Source organism: Polypterus senegalus, chromosome 9, assembly GCF_016835505.1.
Source record: "Polypterus senegalus isolate Bchr_013 chromosome 9, ASM1683550v1, whole genome shotgun sequence".
Taxonomy (NCBI): domain Eukaryota; kingdom Metazoa; phylum Chordata; class Cladistia; order Polypteriformes; family Polypteridae; genus Polypterus; species Polypterus senegalus.
In genome coordinates this window covers 12,553,197-12,571,922 of record NC_053162.1, presented here as the reverse complement: position 1 = coordinate 12,571,922, position 18,726 = coordinate 12,553,197, and the positions used below count along the sequence as shown (strand labels likewise).

At 40.8% G+C, this 18,726-nt stretch overlaps 1 protein-coding gene across 1 annotated transcript in view; it reads left to right on the top strand.

The window, feature by feature from the left end:
• The first annotated feature begins 1,374 nt into the window (after positions 1–1,374).
• LOC120535113 (LIM/homeobox protein Lhx2) overlaps positions 1,375–18,726 on the top strand; it is a 102,601-nt gene continuing 85,249 nt past the window's right edge. The window contains exon 1 of the mRNA XM_039762704.1: positions 1,375–1,631. The gene's annotated coding sequence lies outside the window, so the exon portion shown is untranslated. The remainder of the gene's footprint in view (positions 1,632–18,726) is intronic.

The following is an 18,726-nucleotide window of genomic DNA, read 5'->3' as shown; positions in this document are numbered from 1 at the left end:
TAGTAACAGGTAAGAGAACTAAAATTAAGGCCAAAGAATGTATTGCTTTAGTAATAAATAAAAGGGTTCTAATTAAGAAATTGGTTAAAGGGAAAACCTGCAGCCATAGCAGACCTCCAGGATGTAACTGAGGACCTCTGATCTACAAAGTAACTGAAATATGTCTTTGATGAATAAAGGCACTAACAAGGCATAGAGTTAAACACCAATGATCATTATCAGCAAGGACTGAGGTCTAGTTAGGACACTGGCTGGAATGAAAACCCGTAGCCACTGCAGCCCTCCAGCACTGTGATTGAGGACCACTGAGTTAGAGAAACTGGGGTGATAATTTCTGAGAAACCATGTTAACAGATTAACCTGGTTATGTGGCCATGTAAACCCTTAACAAGGTTTTCAGTTACGGATTTTGTAGTCTGTTGTAGTTAGTTCACCTGCTTAGCTTCAATCCACTTATCAGCAGCCATGGATAGAAACATCCACAAGATAATTTTCCAGAGGTAGATGCTCACACAATCACATTATTCCTTCTCCTGGTTGAAATAGTCTGTCTCAAGATTTACAGAAATTGCTAAAGTTATGTTGACAACATGAATGTACATTATAGTGCTAAGCTATCCAGCACAAATTTGGGAGTAGTATTGTGGGTAACACTTTAAAACTAATGTGCATTACATAGTCTGATTACTTTTTAAAGTAACGAGTACCCTAACAAAATTCTTAATGTAGTGAAGTAAAAATACCTGCATTATTATTATCTCAGCAGCAGAAGGCAAGAAGCACGTGTACTGGTATTTTAGTCCTTTGAAAGACTTAATCAGATGGCCGAGCAGTCTGGACACAGAACTCTATAATTAAAGTTTCAGTTTATTTTTCATTTTTCATAGAAACAATTTGGCCATACCGCCATACCACATATCATTGCTGGCTCAGGACAAGGAAGTAAAAAAGTGATGATGTTATTTACTTCATAGCACATGAAAGACTAAATGTATTTATGAAGAAAAAGAAAATTATCACAGGTTTCACACCTTCTTTTGGACTCACCTCATCAAAATTCACACCATGATTTTTGCAAAGGGTTTACAGTAGGTTGTCCAAAACCCAAAATCTCTGGTGTGTATCCATTTAGACTAAGAAAATTTAATGGCATCCATGTTTTAATGTCTTCTAGATATTCCAATAAAGGTTTAAGAGAATTTGTTTTGATCTGTTTCTGTGGGAAATATATCTGTGTATCATCTGTAGTCACATAGGAGACAGTTTACAGACTCAAATAGTGTTATGCCTCACTTGGACAGGGGGTTGGTGCTGTCATCTGATCCTTTCTCCTTCTCTCCCTCTGCAGACCAGCCGAAGACCCTGCCTCTTGACATCACCACCTGTCTGGCCCCTGTTGATGTCACTTCCAGTACACTCTGATGAAGTCATATGTGGTACCTAGAACCATTGACATAGAATTACTAGACGCAGCATGACCAGCAGCATCGTTCATCAACGTCGCTGCCATATTGCGAGTGGCACTGCTGTGGAGTGAAGTAATGGATAAAGAGGCCTCACGAATGTACTGCTTGGGACTGTACAAACCGCTGTACACTCTAAACCATATCCCGGGGGATTACATTTCATAGGTAAGGCTGAACAATTGTTTTGGTTATATTTGGCCATTAGAAAATTCTGTTTTATAATCTTAGCACTCAAGGTCACCTTACAATAAAATTAAACAACATTAGTAAAATTAAAACAAGAGAATGATAAATCAAAAAGCAATAATTAGCAAACAAACAAAGATAACTGGCAGGAACAGTGCAAAATTCACAATTGGTATGCCACTTTGAAAAGATAAGTTTTGAGGGCAGTTTTAAAATGTGTTATTGAATCGACCTGACGTGTATGAGAAGGAAGAGAATTCCCGAGTTGAGGAGCACAATGAGAGACGCTCGAGCTCCCACAGCACTGAGTTTGATGTGTGGTACAGAAAGTCGAGCTGCAGATGAGGACCTGAGTGATCGAGAAGGAGTGCAAGTCTGTAGGAGATCAATGAGGGTGTGGAGAGTTTTAAATATTCAGAGCAGTATTTAGTATTGTATTCTGTAGTTTACAGGGAGCCAGTGAAGTTGAGAGAGAATCTGTGTAATATGTCCAGTGGATTTAGAGCAGCAGGTTATTATCCTGGCAACAGAATTTTGAAGACGTTGTAAGCGATGGATACGTTTTTGTGGGATGCCAGATAGAATAGCATTACAGTAATCTATACGTGAGGTGACTCGGGCGTTAACCAATACTTCAGTACTGTGTTGTGTAAGAACAGGGCGAAGTGTAGAAATGTTTTGGAGATGGAAGAAGTCAGTCCGAGAAATGTTACTTATATGGGAGGAATTATTTAATAACTAGCAAAATACCCGCGCTTTGCAGTGGTGAAGTACTGCCTTAAAATTTTTATTAAGAATAAAAGTAAACCTTTTTAAACTGAGGGAAAATATACCAATAATTATTTGTTAAGGATCTCTTTGTATGCCACGTTGTCAGTTCGGTCCTCCGGTTGTAATATGACAAAGCTGTGCGCTGAGCTTACTCTTGAGCATGTAACGTACAGTTGGCCATGTGAAAAGCAATCTTGCCTCAAATATCACAGCTTGGATTGCTGCTGTCATAATCGGTTTGAGTTTCATGGTTTGTTTCAATTCCGACAGTATTTGTAGGACTTGTGTTGAAGTGACATTCGGCATCTGTCAAGCGTTGTAAGTATACAACCGGTTTCATCGATAACTTCACATCCAGCTTTTGAGAGTTTAAACATTCATAAACATTAAAGTGTCCACTACTAAAATCGTCACCTGTGAGTCTAAGATGTTTAAGAGGCATTGGCAGTTGTCCAAAGGTGTAAAATATTTGGCCATTTCGGTACACTTGAAAGCGACAAGCAAACAATTCAGTGGCAGCCATCAACTCACATGCAGAACCATAGGTGAAGGGCTTAAGCATTTCACTCTTCTAGTGCTCCTGTGTAGTCTAATTATCTCCTGTACCGTCATCAGTCCACACCTTGAACCTGTCCCAGTCATTCAATACATAAGACACAATGTTCCTCCGGATATCAAGAGTGAGCCTGATATGGCCGTGCAATATGTAACACAAAAAAGTAAAAGGCAGGTGCCATCACCGGGCAATAAAACAGCGGAGAAGCCGTGGATTAAATAAAAAGGCTACAATTATCAGCAGGGAGACGTAAATCCCGTGGTGAAGCAAGAAAGAAATGAAGAGACCGGAGCGACGGCTGGCCTTATATAGGCAGGCAGCCAAGAACGTGGGAGGCTTTGGGATGGGGGAACCAACGGCGCCTCACATGGTGACCGAGCTGCAGGCTATGGACATATATATGTACTGTACGTAAGTAGGATTCAGTTAGCGTTGGGAACCCGCGTACCAAATTTCTTGAAGATGGGCCCATAAGTAACAAAGACCATTGGAAAGTTCAATATGGTGGCTGACAGTGGCATCATACCACCGAAATAAGAACATACATCGGTTTCGGTTAGCGCAGGGAAGCCGCCTACCAAATTTCGTGAAGATGGGCCCATAAATAAGAAAGTTCAACATGGCGGACATTGTTGACCGTTATGACCGTTATGTGTAGAATTTCGAAATGAAACCTGCTTAACTTTTGTAAGTAAGCTGTAAGGAATGAGCCTGCCAAATTTCAGCCTTCTACCTACACGGAAAGTTGGAGAATTAGTGATGAGTGAGTGAGTGAGTCAGTCAGTCAGTCAGTGAGTCAGTGAGGGCGCAGCCTTTTATCAGTATAGATAATAATAATTATTATTATTTAATAATTGCGATTATGAGTGTATAAATGGATATAAATAATTGCATGTAAACGATTCGCCAAAATCTGTTGTATGTAAATGATACTGTTTTAAACGTTATTGTTTTTTCATCAGAAAACCCAGTTTCCACGTCTGCCTGTATTAGTTTAAATGGCACTTTTGCCACTCGCAATATGATGGACACGCTGACGTATTGTGTCGACTGGGCAACACAGTGAATGCGGCGTCTGTCTATATATGTCTATGGCTAGAACCCGCCTTCCTGCCACATCAGTTCCTGTTCTGTCCTCCCTGACTCCACCTCGTCCTCCATTTTTATAGAGCATCTTTCCAAATATTAGTCAGTTCTGTTTTGGACTCCTGTCTGTAAAGACCTTTTTTTTTTTTTGCATTTTTTCAACTATATGGGATGGCCATCCCCAAACCTTATTGTAACTCTTTTGCCTCCTTATTACATTGTGAAGCAATGTAAGGAAATATATTTTTTTAAAAATGTATCCTAAGGGCAACATATACAGTGAAAAAAGAATAAACTCCAGAATAGATCCTTGAGGGACCCCACAGGTGATCGGTGCTGAGGATGAGTAGAAATTGCCCATGCTGCCCATACTTCTGCCTGTGAGGTATGACCTGAATCATTCCAAAACAGTTCCTTGTATACCCACATAGTTCTCAAGATGGGCGATTAGGATGTCAAGGTCAATGTGTATCAAGTACTGCAGTCAGATCTAATAGCAATAAGAAAGGAGTATCCCCAGAATCACTTATTAAAAAGAGATCATTTACAACCCTTAAAAGTGCAGACTCCATGCTGTGGTGTGTCTTAAAACCAGACTGAAATACTTCAAAAATGCCATTTTCATTTAAGGAAGTTTGCAGCCATAGAAAGACAACCTTCTTCAGAGGTTTGAAGTTTGACAAGTCTGTAATGTCCAGATATGTTTTTTAAATTGAAATCTGCATCACAGCATGTTTACAAAAGTCTGGGACTGAACCAGTTTCAAGACAACTATTTATAATGTCCAAAATGCCTATTCACAAGGGTTTTTTACAGTCAGAGTACAAGCAGATTAGATGACGTGCACAGGATCACACATTTTTTAGACCCTGAAAATGAACCAGCAGTCTTATACTTGTAGTTTAAGGCCCAAGTCCTCAGCTACTGCATCACACTGTAAGAAATGTACTCAGTTTTACATGATAGCTCCAAAATAAAACATTATCATATTTTCTTTACCTGGAAAAAACAAAATATGCATGACCCCAGTTTCAAAAATTAAATCTATCTATGCTGAAATGTTTGGGTAACTGGATGATGAACTTTTGTTTCCTTAAAAGTGTATATGTACAGGGTGGCACGGTGGCGCAGTGGTAGTGCTGCTGCCTCGCAGTTAGAAGACCCGGGTTCGCTTCCCAGGTCCTCCCTGCGTGGAGTTTGCATGTTCTCCCACAATCCAAAGACATACAGATTAGGTGGATTGGCGATTCTAAATTGGCCCTAGTGTGTGCTTGGTGTGTGGGTGTGTCCTGTGGTGGGTTGACATCCTGCCCAGGATTGGTTCCTGTGTTGGCTGGGATTGGCTCCAGCAGACCCCCGTGAAAATGGTTGGTTGGTTTGGTTTGTATATGTACATTGTTAAGCCTGGTTCCCATGGTAATTCATGAATTCACCTCAATGAAAAGAATTCTACATTTTCAGTCTGCTGTCAGGGATGCCAGGGGCCATGACCCGGCCGGGACGCCAGGAGGGACCGGAAGAGGGTCAGAGCCCTGCCTGGATCACGTGGGGTTCGCCTTCCGGGTTGCTTTGGGGACCACGGGTCAAGGGCATGGAAGCCTTTTCCTGTAGGAGCCCGTGGTCACCGCCAGGAGGCGCCCAATGCCTTGGGACTTGTTTCCCAGCACTCCTGCCACACCAGGAAGTGCTGGGGGGAAGATTTATAACGCCGCCCGGAGAGCAGCCGGGAGGACAGCCGGCACTTCCGCCACGCTGGGGCGTGGCCAACGAAGGAATGCCGGGAACACCAGGTGCTCATCCGGGTCAGCTATAAAAGGGGCCGTCTCCCTTCATTCAGAGCTGGAGTCGGGTGGAAGGAGGACGAAGCAGTGGAGAGTGGAGGCGGCCCGAAGAAAGGCATTGTGGCCAGGACTTTGTGTTATTTGGGGTTTGTGCACTGAACTGGGTCTTTGTGACCATTATTTGGGGGTCTTTGTGACCATTATTTGGGGGTCTTTGTGACCAGTATTTGGGGGTCTTTGTGACCAAAGAACTGTAAATAGTGTAAATAAACGTGTGGTGGTTGTGAAAAACAAGATGTCTGCCTGTCTGTGCTCGGGTGCCGTTGACACTGCATAGGTACAAAGACAGTGTATGCAGCCAGCTCTCTATCAAAACTATAAATGTTCTGTTTACCCTTTACTTTTAAAAGAACTAGTATTACATGTAAAAGGAGAAAGAAGGGTGAAATGACACCATTCTTATAATTTGGACCGCAAGCAAAAAAGACCTTCTTTGCTTCCAAAGGAATTACAATTCATTCCACCCCAGCATAAACTTAAATTATTCACAAACAGAAATCATCTTTCTGGACACTTATCATTCACATAAAGGACGCTACCCTTATGACCTCTATTTTTCACAAACCAACAGACAGAAGGACATATCTGAGAAATGACAGTTTCCACCCAAAGCATATACGGAACTCCATCATCTACAGCCAGGCAATATGTTACAATCGTATTTGCTCAGACCTAGTGGATCGGGACACACAACTGCAGAAACTCAGGACAGACTTCATCAAACAAGGATACACTCCCAAATCAACAGACCTACAAATCAGGAGAGCTACGGTTATACCCAGAGAAAACCTTCTGGAATACAAAGGTGCAGAAACCAAGAACTGGGTCCCACTAGTTGTAACTTATCATCCATATCTGGAAACACTTCGCAAAATTATGAAAGAGCTTCAACCTGTGGTACAGAAAGACAACAACAACAACATTTATTTCTATAGCACATTTCCATACAAATAATGCAGCTCAAAGTGCTTTACATTATGAAGAGAGAGAAAAAAAGACAAAGTAAGAATTAAAATCAGAGAACACTAATTAACATAGAATAAAAGTAAGATCCAATGGTCAGAGAGGACAGAAAAAACAAACAAAAAAAAAAACTCCAGATGGCTGGAGAAAAAAATAAAATCTGCAGGGGTTCAGACCACGAGACCACCCAGCCCCCTCTAGGCATTCTACCTAACATCAATGATCAGTCCTCATTGTATTCAGGGTTCTTATGGAAGGACTTGATGATGACGGTCACATGGACTTCTGGCCTTTAATCCATCAATGTAGGGACATCATGGTGCTTTGATTAGGTGGTGGTGGTGCAGGTTGCCACTACAGAAAACCGGAAAAAGAACAGAAGAGAGAGTAGGGGTTAGTACGGATTTTGGAGCCACCATGAATAGTAATGATAATTAATTAAATATGCAGAGCATCGGGATTAAATTAAAATGAAGTTATGAGAAAGCCATGTTAAAGTAATGTGTTTTCAGCAGTTTTTTAAAGTGCTCCACTGTACTAGCCTGGCGAATTCCTATTGGCAGGCTATTCCAGATTTTAGGTACATAACAGCCAAGTTTTGCTCTTGGAATTCTAAGGAGACACTCATTTGAAGATCTAAGGTTACAATTTGGAATATAAGATGTCAGACACTCCGATATATAAGATGGAGAGAGATTATTTAAGGCTTTGTAAACCATAAGGAGGATTTTAAAGTCAATTCTAAATGACACAGGTAACCAGTGTAGTGACATCAAAACTGGAGTAATGTGTTCGGATTTTCTTTTCCTAGTTAGGATTCTAGCATCTGTATTCTGCACTCGTTGCAAACGATTTATGTCTTTTTTGGGTAGTCCTGAGAGGAGTGTACAGTAATCTAGTCGAGTGAAAACAAACACGTGAACTAATTTCTCAGCATCTTTTAGTGATATAAGAGGTCTAACATTTGCTATATTTTTTAAGAGAAAAAATGCTGTCCTAGTGATCTGATTAATATGCCATTTAAAATTCAGATTACAGTCAACAGTTACCCCTAAGCTTTTTTCCTCCGTCTTGACTTTTAATCTTAATGTATCCAGTTTATTTCTAATAGCCTCATTGTATCCATTATTGCCAATCACTAAGATTTCAGTTTTCTCTTTATTTAACTTGAGAAAGTTGCTATTCATCCATTCTGAGATACAAGTCAGACATTGTGTTAGTGAATCAAGAGAATCGGGGTCATCAGGTGCTATTGATAAACCTCGTACCCGTAACACCAACTCTCGTCACCTGTTATGGCCCTGGACAAGAAGTCTTTGTTATTTTCAAGCTCCATTTTCAAGTCTTTACACACATTGAGCTGTGTTCCGCTGGTCATCTGTTAGCAGATGGGGGACAAATTTGGCTGAAACACGGCTTATTTCTTTCACAGATTTTTGCAATGTGTTTCGTTGTTCTGGCTGCTTGAAGGACATCCAGAATGGGGTTTTTCCTCGATGCTTAAATTTCCATTTTTGAAGAGCGAAAACCATTCAAAAACTCCCACCCGACTCAGAGCTTCTTCCTTGAAAGCCATCTGAAGCATTTGGAATGATTCCGTTGGTGTTTTACCAAGTAGATAATAAAAGTTCTTTGTTCCGTGAAATTCAACATCACAATTTTGACAGGGTCGCGAGAACAGCTTCTAAAAACCATGACTGCGTGACACGTGAGATCATTTCACAGAGGCTTCTGCCTGGCTACTGACTGGCGAGGGATGAGAGAACAAGCACTGACCTTGATCCAACCCCCTCCACTCTCGTTTCTTTTGGGTCCCCCGTCGTATGTGCATGACATATATTATTTTAAAACAAAGCAAGAAACTGCTGAAAGCACCAAATTTATCCAACTATTAATTTTCAAACACTAATCAGGTACATTTTTTTTATTAAAAAGTGAAGAAAAGCTAATGTAGTGTACTTTTCAAAAGCTACTTACAGTACGTTTAGGTTGGAGTGGTGGTGGTGTTTTATTTCATTCGAACATTAGAACACTGTAGATGAGAACAGGCCATTCAGCCCAACAAAGCTCTCCAGTCCTATCCATTTATTTCTTCCAAAAAACATCAAGTCGAGTTTTGAAAGTCCCTGAAGTCTTACTCTGTACCACACTTCTTGGTAGCTTTCAGTCAGGGTTATTCCCGAGGCTGGGGTTCAATTCCTTGTTTGATGTCCTTTATTTATGCTAATGTTACTTTTGTTAAATACAGCATTTGCTTTATTCCTTATGCATGTGTTATGTTCCTTGTGTTTTGTGGCTGGTTCCACAAAAGGCAGGGCCACCTGCTCATCACCACAACAGATGGCACCACTGGGTGTAAGGTGGCAAACAATCTTACGCTGCCGACCCATCCTTGATAATAATAATAATTCTTTGCATTTATATAGCTCTTTTCTCACTACTCAAAGTGCTCAGCCATTGCAGGTTAAGGATCTTGCTCAAGGGCCCAACAGAGCAGAGTCCTTTTTGGCATTTACGGGATTCAAACCGGCAACCTTCCAATTGCCAGTGCAGATCCATAGCCTCAGAGCCACCACTCCACCTTGTTTATAATTGCCGACTTCAGAGTTGCTAATCAGTCTAGCACATGTGTCTATTGCAGTCCATACCCATGCACATTCATACAGGGCTTCCAATTTATTCATGCATGTGTTTGTGATATCAAATGATAATTTGAGTGCCCAGAGGGAAATAAAAACACAAACACCGAGGAAAATGCTGTAGATGCCATATGGACTGGATGGGCATCCTGGCCAGGTGAGGGGATGGTTCCTTGTCAGGACGGGAAACTCCTAACGGACAAATAAGCATCCCAGCCGTGGAGAAGAAAGGGAGCAGAACTGGAATGAAGAACCAGAAGGTATGGACAGACAGCCCATTGAAAGGAAAAAATATTGTTTTTTACTTCCCCAGCACGCTAGATCCTAGCACGCTAGCAATCCTGGATATTGGTGCCCAGTGGAAAGCCAGCAGAGCATGCAGGGAGATGTAGTTTGGCATGGCTCCTTGGGATCAACTGGTGCCGCAAGAGGGTGCTAAAGGGTGTAAAAGAGTAGAAGCAAACAGCGTAAAGGTTTGGGGTTTTCCGGCCCTGTATATTGTAGACAATCCACAATAATTCAAAAAGAAAGCAGGTCAAAATATAAACAAAACAGTTCATATTCGCGACGCCCTTCAGAGGCGCCGGCCATTTTATAGGGGAGGAGCCGGAAGTGGAGGAATGCTGGGAAGGAACCGTGAGGGAGGATGGGACTGCTGACGTCAGGAAAGATGGCGGAGGAAGGGCAGAAGTGGACGTACTGCGGGAAGGCTATGATGGCGGAGCGTCTCTTTTCCTGGAAGACAAAGGAGAAAGGTTAGTACCCCGCCACTCCCTGACGGCGAACGTCTTTCGAAGCGGTTTAAGGTCCGTCCGCGGCCTCATACTCGCGCATGCGTGACAAGGGATACAAGCTCCCTGCTGTGATGGACTTCCATATGACCCAGAAGTGCTTCCAACGGGTAATGGCCCTGGCACCGTACTCCTGGGTCCTTAATAAAAGGGACCATACTTCCTTGGCCAGGCGAGTTGGAGCTGGGAGGAAGAGAGGCGACACTTGACTGGAGGAGGGCAGTGTGGTGGTAATAGTTGAAAGGAGAGAAATTTTGTGAATATTGGAGAAAGAAACCTGTGGTTTGTGCTTTTGCAACTGTGAAACGTATTTTTGGTGAATAAACCAACCTTAATTTGAACCCGGGACTGTGTTTGTGTGTTTGTGTCGGGGTTTGGGCTCGCTCATGCCCTGGTTTCCATCACAAAGCATATCCCACATAGTCTGTGGCAGGGCCTGCAAACATTGGAATCAATGGATAGAAATATTCTGACAGCTGACCTTTGACTCGATTAGAACATTAGAAACATCCAGATGAGAACAGGTCATTCAGCCCAACAAAGTCCTATCCACTTAATTCTTCCAAAACAACATCAAGTTGAGTTTTGAAGGTCCCTAAAATTCTACTGACCACAAAAGACAGTATTACAGAATGCCCAGGAGGGGATGGGTGGCCAAATGGCCAGGTTCTCCAGGACTGTGATTGTGTCTGACTTTGTCTGTTATAATTGATTTTGGACCCTCCCCAGTGGTTTATTTTCTTTAGAGATGTTGCTGACTAGAGTTTTTGTTTATCTCTCCTTCATTGTCAACTGGCCATAGTTCAACAGTCATCAATGGGTGTATAGTGCTGGGCTCCATTAATGTTACTCTCTATTAATGTTAATACTTTGTGTGTTTCTGTACTCATGCAATTAGTACAATTTATACTGGCATTTTTATTTTACACCTCGGTGATGACCAGAACAATATTTTACACTGTGGTTTGCTGTGCTAGTAGCATCACTTCAAGAGAAGCCCACCTAATCAACAAGCTAATTGAAACAGCAGCCTCAGTTATGTGATGTACTATGGGCCCCCTGGAGGTAGTAATAAAGGAGAAACTTTTAAAAAACTCAGTTCCACTATAAATAATCCTACATATCTTCTTTCTTATACACCAGCATTGAGAACTTTTAGCCAGCAAATTATTCAACAGAAGTGTGCCTGAAATGCTACAGGATCTACTTTATACCAATAGCAATACACCTGTATAGTGCCTCACTGGCACTGTGACTGCCCAGTCAGTTGTTTTATTTTCTTCCTTTTCTTTTCCTGTTTCTTGGTCATTCTGGTGTGTGTTCAGACCATAGTGTGTGTATATTTATAAATGTAATATTTATGTATTTGTTTATTCAAAGAGCTTCTGTAAAAACCAAACTTCCTTTTGGGAACAAATGAAGTACTACAGTTCTATCTATCATTTTACCTTAGAATTTGTCAGAGCACTCTACACTTGTACTCATGAAAAACATAATACAAAATTAACTGAATACTAAGGACTCCAGCGTTGTGAGACAGTGGTGCTAACCTCTGCACCACCATGCCAATCTATCTACATGCACTTAGTAAATACTCTAAAGTTTCTGATTTTCACTTAAATAAAAAAGGTTTTAAATAGAGTTTGAAAATGGAAAGTGGATAGACTTGTTGCATTGGACTGTTTCTTAATGTTAGGAAAGACAAATGTGATTTGCAGTTTTGAAGTAAATTATTCCATGACTGGCACATATTCAGCAATGGTGTAGTCTGTGGAGAGTTGACCTCCATTTATCGTGTGATAATCGAATTGCAAGGTACTGTTCCCAACATTGCTTTAGAATGTCTAATACTGTATTGTTGAGCAGAAACTGGCAATCTTTTAAATTATTTCCTTTATTAGTGTGGGTAGTTCATATTAGTTTTTGTGGGGAATCTAGTTAATACAAGTCAAATCTTTGACTTGTATGCAATGAAAGAAATGTCTGTAGGAGATTAAAGTTAAGGGAAACTCTCTTGATATTATGTATTTTAAATATAATGTTAAAAAGAGGAAAAAAATACAATTTTATTAGTTTTTACATGTGAGTATGACAGTAATAAATAAGATGTAAGATACCCTCCACACTAGTACCATATTTTCAGTGAGGACAAAGCCCTTGGGTTTTAAGTATGACAGCTTGTGTATAAGGGTGCTCAAGAGAGAGCATATAAGGAGGAGGAGATACAAGAGCCAATTTATAAAGTAAACGTGCCATTAAAGACTTAGTGCTGTATGATTTAGAGGCCATCATGACTAATGCTGCAAAGACTAATAATGTGTTGTCCTAGAGCACCTTTAACCACCTGTTCATTGCTGGGGGTTCACTTTTCATTATCCCTGTTTCATCATTCTAGTTGTAAACAGACACAATGGCATATCTATCTATCTATCTATCTATCTATCTATCTATCTATCTATCTATCTATCTATCTATCTATCTATCTATCTATCTATCTATCTATCTATCTATCTATCTATCTATCTATCTATCTATCTATCTATCTAGTTCAGGGGTGCCTACACTTTTTTGGCTTGCAAGCTACTTTTAAAATGACCAGGTCGAAATGATCTATCTACATTAAAAATGCTAGCTATATATCCTCTTTAATAAAACCCCTGTGTGTGTCCAGGTGTCCGTGTGTGTGTGTCTTCTGGTGAAGTGCGCATGCGTGGGCCGCGCCGCACATCGCAGCATGCCCGCCCCTGCGCCGGCACCGTGGACGCAAACACACTGGAAGCTGGGCACACAGTGAATGGCCTAGCGCTGCCGCATGATAAGCAAATAAAGCACACACACTGGAAACTGGGCACACGGCAAATGGCCTTGCCACAGCCGCGCATGATAAGAAATAAAGGACACCATTGCTGTGGAGAGTGCTGATTGGGTAGTCGCGGTCACGCACATAAAATCCGTTGCTGGGGAAACGCCACACATACAATAATTAGCTGCACGCCCCCACAGATTACAATACTTGCTGGAGAACTGCACAGTACTTGCTGGGGAGACGCCACAGGCACAATTATAAGCAGCACGCCACACATTACATTAGTTGCTGGGGACACTCTGCTGATTGCCCACTGTTGGGACAGAAAATTAAAGTCATATTACGGACAACGAAGCCAGTATTACTGTCAGAGAAAATTACAGGCATTTTACGGAAATACAAACCAGTATTATCGCGAGAGAAAATTGATGACACACAATACAGTGATGCATATTACAGCCACATACAAGCCAATATTACTGTAGGAGAAAATATTACGGACGTATCTACTAACAGCATGCCACCCAAAAAAAAGGACACGTCAAGTAGGACAAAAGACACAGACAATCAAATCCTATATAAGCAACATCTCCTGGAAGCACGGTCAGCTAAACAAGTAAACATCAACAGAAGAAAGGCTGAAAGACAAAGAAAAATGCGAGCAAGTAGATCGATTTGAAGAAAAAGAAAATGACCGTCAGAAAAACACTAAAAGAGAAAGACTCAGAAGAGCAAACCTTAGAAAAAGTTGGCATTTACTTGCCAGAACCAGTATTCAGCCATGGTCAGTTAAATGTTGCATTATCAAGAGTAAGAAGTTTTCCTGATGTTGTTGTCAAGGTTGTAGAGATTCCTGAACAAGGCAAACTGTTGCCAAACTCAGACAGAATATTTACAAGAAATTTTGTCTATAATGAAATTGTATAGAAACATTTCATGAGGTAAAAAAATAGAAAATTTTACCTAAATATCTTCTTCAGATATTGTGTCTTACAGATTATTACAAACTTTTACACTAAGGCAATATTATTTATACTTACTGTATTGTCATATACGTTTCTATTTTATTTTTATTATTATTTTACTTTAGGCTTCTTGCAAAAATATTTTTGACAAAAAAAATTAAGACAAGAAACAGAATGAGGTCAAGGTCCCTTGCCATTTAATATAGACTGTTCCTACTAATGTTTATGCACTACTGTTCTAGCGCCCGTTATTGTAATGGGCTTAACGTCTAGTATATATATATATATATATATATCCATCCATCCATCCATTTCCAACCCGCTGAATCCGAATACAGGGTCACGGGGTCTGCTGGAGCCAATCCCAGCCAACACAGGGCACAAGGCAGGAACCAATCCTGGGCAGGGTGCCAACCCACCGCAGGACACACACAAACACACCCACACACCAAGCACACACTAGGGCCAATTTAGAATCACCAACCCACCTAACCTGCATGTCTTTGGATTGTGGGAGGAAACCGGAGTGCCCGGAGGAAACCCACGCAGACACGGGGAGAACATGCAAACTCCACGCAGGGAGGACCCGGAAGCGAACCCGGTCTCCTAACTGCGAGGCAGCAGCGCTACCACTGCGCCACCGTGCGCCTATATATATATATATATATATATATATATATATATATATATATATATATATATATATATATATATATATATATATATATATATATATATATATATATATATATATATATATATATATATATATATATATATATATATATATATATATATATATATATATATATATATATATATATATATATATATATATATATATATATACACACACATAGCATTCAAAGTCTGAATCACAATCTGATTATATGGGTGGTTACCTACCAGGTAACGCATGTGGTTGGTCTGCAAGTCAGCAAACATCCGCCACGGGTGCCCTCTCAGTTCAGATCATAGAATGTTACATAGTTAACTGTCAAATAATGCAAAAAGTACATGATACATGTTTCGCCCTATTTTGGGCTCATCAGGCGTACACACTCAACCGCACCCCTCATCGGGGATTGAACCTCGGACATCAGACAAATGCACTTCAACTGTGACACTGAGAGAAAAAAAAATCCTCTTCCAATTCCACATTCAGCCCACACCCTTCCCAAACAATTTTTTTTTTAAATCCCTTCTTTAGTCGATATAAATTGGAAGGCTAACTAGATCACAGCTGGAGTTTTGCAGTAGCTCGCGTTTGATTGTGTGTGCGGGATCACCAGTGTGTTAGAAGAAAAGAGATCTCAGACTGGCCGCCCCGTATGACAATCAAGTGGAAAATGCCATAAGGAGGATATATAATAGACTAAAATTAAAAAAAATTTTTTTTTTGAATGCAACACGATGTACCTGCACTACCTTTGCGATCTACCGGTCGATCGCGATTGACTCATAGGGCACCCCTGAACTAGTTTGTAGTGATGGCCTAGAAAATTTCTTTATCACATGTTTTTGTGGAGAACAGACATATCAAAGTTTCTATAGACGCAGGTCGCAATGGTGTCCAACACTTGGGAGTAGCAAATAATATCAAAAACTTGCGCATAGGTGATGCATATTGTGTAGGTAGCACAGATCGGGTAGTGACATCCCAGCCAACACTGATCGTTATAGCTCTCTATCTATCTATCTATCTATCTATCTATCTATCTATCTATCTATCTATCTATCTATCTATCTATCTATCTATCTATCTATCTATCTATCTACAATGGATGCAGAAAGTATTCAGATCCCTTAACTTTCTGCACACACAAGATCTAATTTTAAATTGATAAATTTGCCATTTTTGCCCAGCAAAACTCAACAACCCATAATGACCCATAGTGAATCATGCTTTCAGAAAACATTTGCAAATTTAAAAAAAATCCAAAACTGAAATCTCTTATCCATAGTCATTTGTGACACCCTTTGATGTGGCACTCCAGATTATGACTCCTTTTTGCTTTTTTCTTTAGACACAGGAATCAGAGGGTGATGGTGCAAGAAATGTTATCAGAATTGGCTGAGGTTAAAGGTGGTGACCTGCAGGGGTTAGTGCTAGGGCCACTGCTATTTTTAATATATATAAATGATTTGGAAAGGAATATGAATAATAAGCTGGCTGCGTTTGCAGATGATGCCAAAACATTGGCATCATTGGCAGATAATCTAGAATCAGCACAGAGGGACTTGGACAGCAACTAGGCTTGAGCAGATTTGTGGCAGATGAAATTTAATGTCAGTAAATGTAAAGTTAGGAAGTAAAAATGTGAGGTCTGAATACACAATGGCAGGTCTGAAAAATCAAAGTACTCTTTATGAGAAGGATTTAGGAGTTGTGTTGCACTTGTCATTATCAAATGCCAGACAGTGTTCAGAAGCCATTAAGAAGGCTAACAGAATGCTAGGTTATATAGCGCCTTGATGTGTGGAGTACAAGTCACAGGAGGTTATACTCAAGCTTTATAACACACTGGTGAGGCCTCATCTAGAGTTCTGTGTGAAGTTTTGGTCTCCAGGCTACAAAAAGGACATAGCAGCAAAAGAAAAGGTTCAGAGAAGAGCAACTAGGTTGATTAAAGGGCTACAGGGGATGAGTATTTAAAGAGCTGAGCCTTTCAGTTTAAAGACACGATTGAAGAGTTTAAAATTATGAAAGGACCTGATCCAGTGGCTTGAGACTGTTGCTTTAAAATGAGGTCATCAAGAACATGGGGACACAGTTTGAAACTTGTCAAGAGTAAATTTTGCACAAGCATTAAGAAGTTTTTCTTCACCCAGAGAACCATAGACACATGGAATAAGTGACCAAGTAGTGTGGTGGACAGTAGGACTTTAGGGGATTTTTAAAACTTGTCTTGATGTTATTTTGGAACAATTTAGTGGATAGGACTAGCATGCTTTGTTGGCTGAATGCCCTATTCTCATCTAGATTGTTTTAATGTTGTAATGTTTAATGAACATTGCTTAGGAAGGGACATATGTAGCTGTTGTGATGGGTGGCCACGGCCATTACCTGGCCTGGATACCAACACAATGGATGGACTGAGGGAGAGGGTATCAGTGAGGCAATACCTCCCATGGGATGCTAGAGGGCAGCCCTTCTGGGTGGCTGTGGCACCACGGATACCTGAAGGGCACACTAGGAGCCAGAGTCGGGAGGAAGTGGACAAAGAGTTGGAGAGAAGGAAACTAGGACTGTTCTGTGCTGTGCTTTATTTACTGTGCTGTGGGGGGCAGAGAAAAGCGCTGCCCAGCTATAAATAAACGCGTGTGCTGGACTGGAACTCGCGTCCTGTCTGTATGTGTTGGGTTGGGGCGTCTGTATGTGCCCGGGCTTCACGCTTTGTGTGAAAGGTCAAAAACTCACACTGAATGTAAGGACAAAACCAAGACAATACATCCATGGAACTTTGCTTACGCTTCCATGATAAAATTGTGGTGAGGCTTTCTGAAGCTTTGATTGTTCCCAGGAACACAGTGTCCTTAATAATTTTGAAATGGAAAATATTCGGAACCACCAGGACTCTTCCTAGGGTTGGCTGTGTGGGTCAAAATGAGAAAGAAAGGGCTTCGGTTATGAATTCTTGTAAGTGTTTTGCATAACTGCCAACCAGTGTATGACAATGACTTTGTGAAACTTTTGACAGCTCCTCTATTCAAAATTCCTTCAGTTGCAAAATATTTGGGGGTGTTCTTGCATGTCCCTCCTGTTTCAAATTCCCTCACAACCTTTCAAAGGGATTCAAATCAGGACTTTAACTATGCCAGTCCATCACCTTCCCTTTCTTCTTTTGAGCCATTCCTTGGTGGATTTGCTAGTGTGCTTCAAATCATTATTTGCTGGGCCAGCCAGTCCTGGACAAATTAACAGTTGTTTGAAAATCTACACCACCTATAAATGATTTTTCTTACAGTAGAACGACTGATTTCAAATAATTTGGTGATCTTTTGAAATCCCTTGCCAGACTCCAAGGCATTCACAACTTTCTTTTTGAGGAACTTAGAGAGCTCTTTTGATCTTGGCATGATGACAACACACACGTCAATAGCAAAGAGAAAACCAGACCCCTCAATATCTGTGGCTTAAATAAGACAGTAAGGTCCACCTGTACACTTCCTAAGGAGGTTCTAATCAGTAGCCCCTCATTTTGGAACACCTGATTCTAATTTTATGGATTTGAAGTGATGATAAATATAGGGATGTACTTGAGTTTTCCAAGTGATATATCTACATTTTTGTTCATTTTCAGATTATGGCAAAGAATATATCCTGTCAGTTTGATGTGTTATTTGTTCAAGTAGATCACCTTTATCTGTAGGCACTGTTTGCATGAAGCTCTACTGTTTGGCTATTCAAAAATGTTGGAAAACGTCACCAATTTCTGTAAGGGTGTACTTACTTTTTCACATAACTGTTGTCACACACGGGTGATTGGGAGGCAGCAAAAGAGCCTGAATAATGGTAGTTACACACTAGACCGGGGGTGGTGAGTTGCACTGACTTTCTTTCTCAATCCTCTGCAGACCATCCATGGGAAATCCCACTAGGTTCCGACGCCATTGATGACATCACTTCTGGCACCTGGTTCCATCGATGCTGTC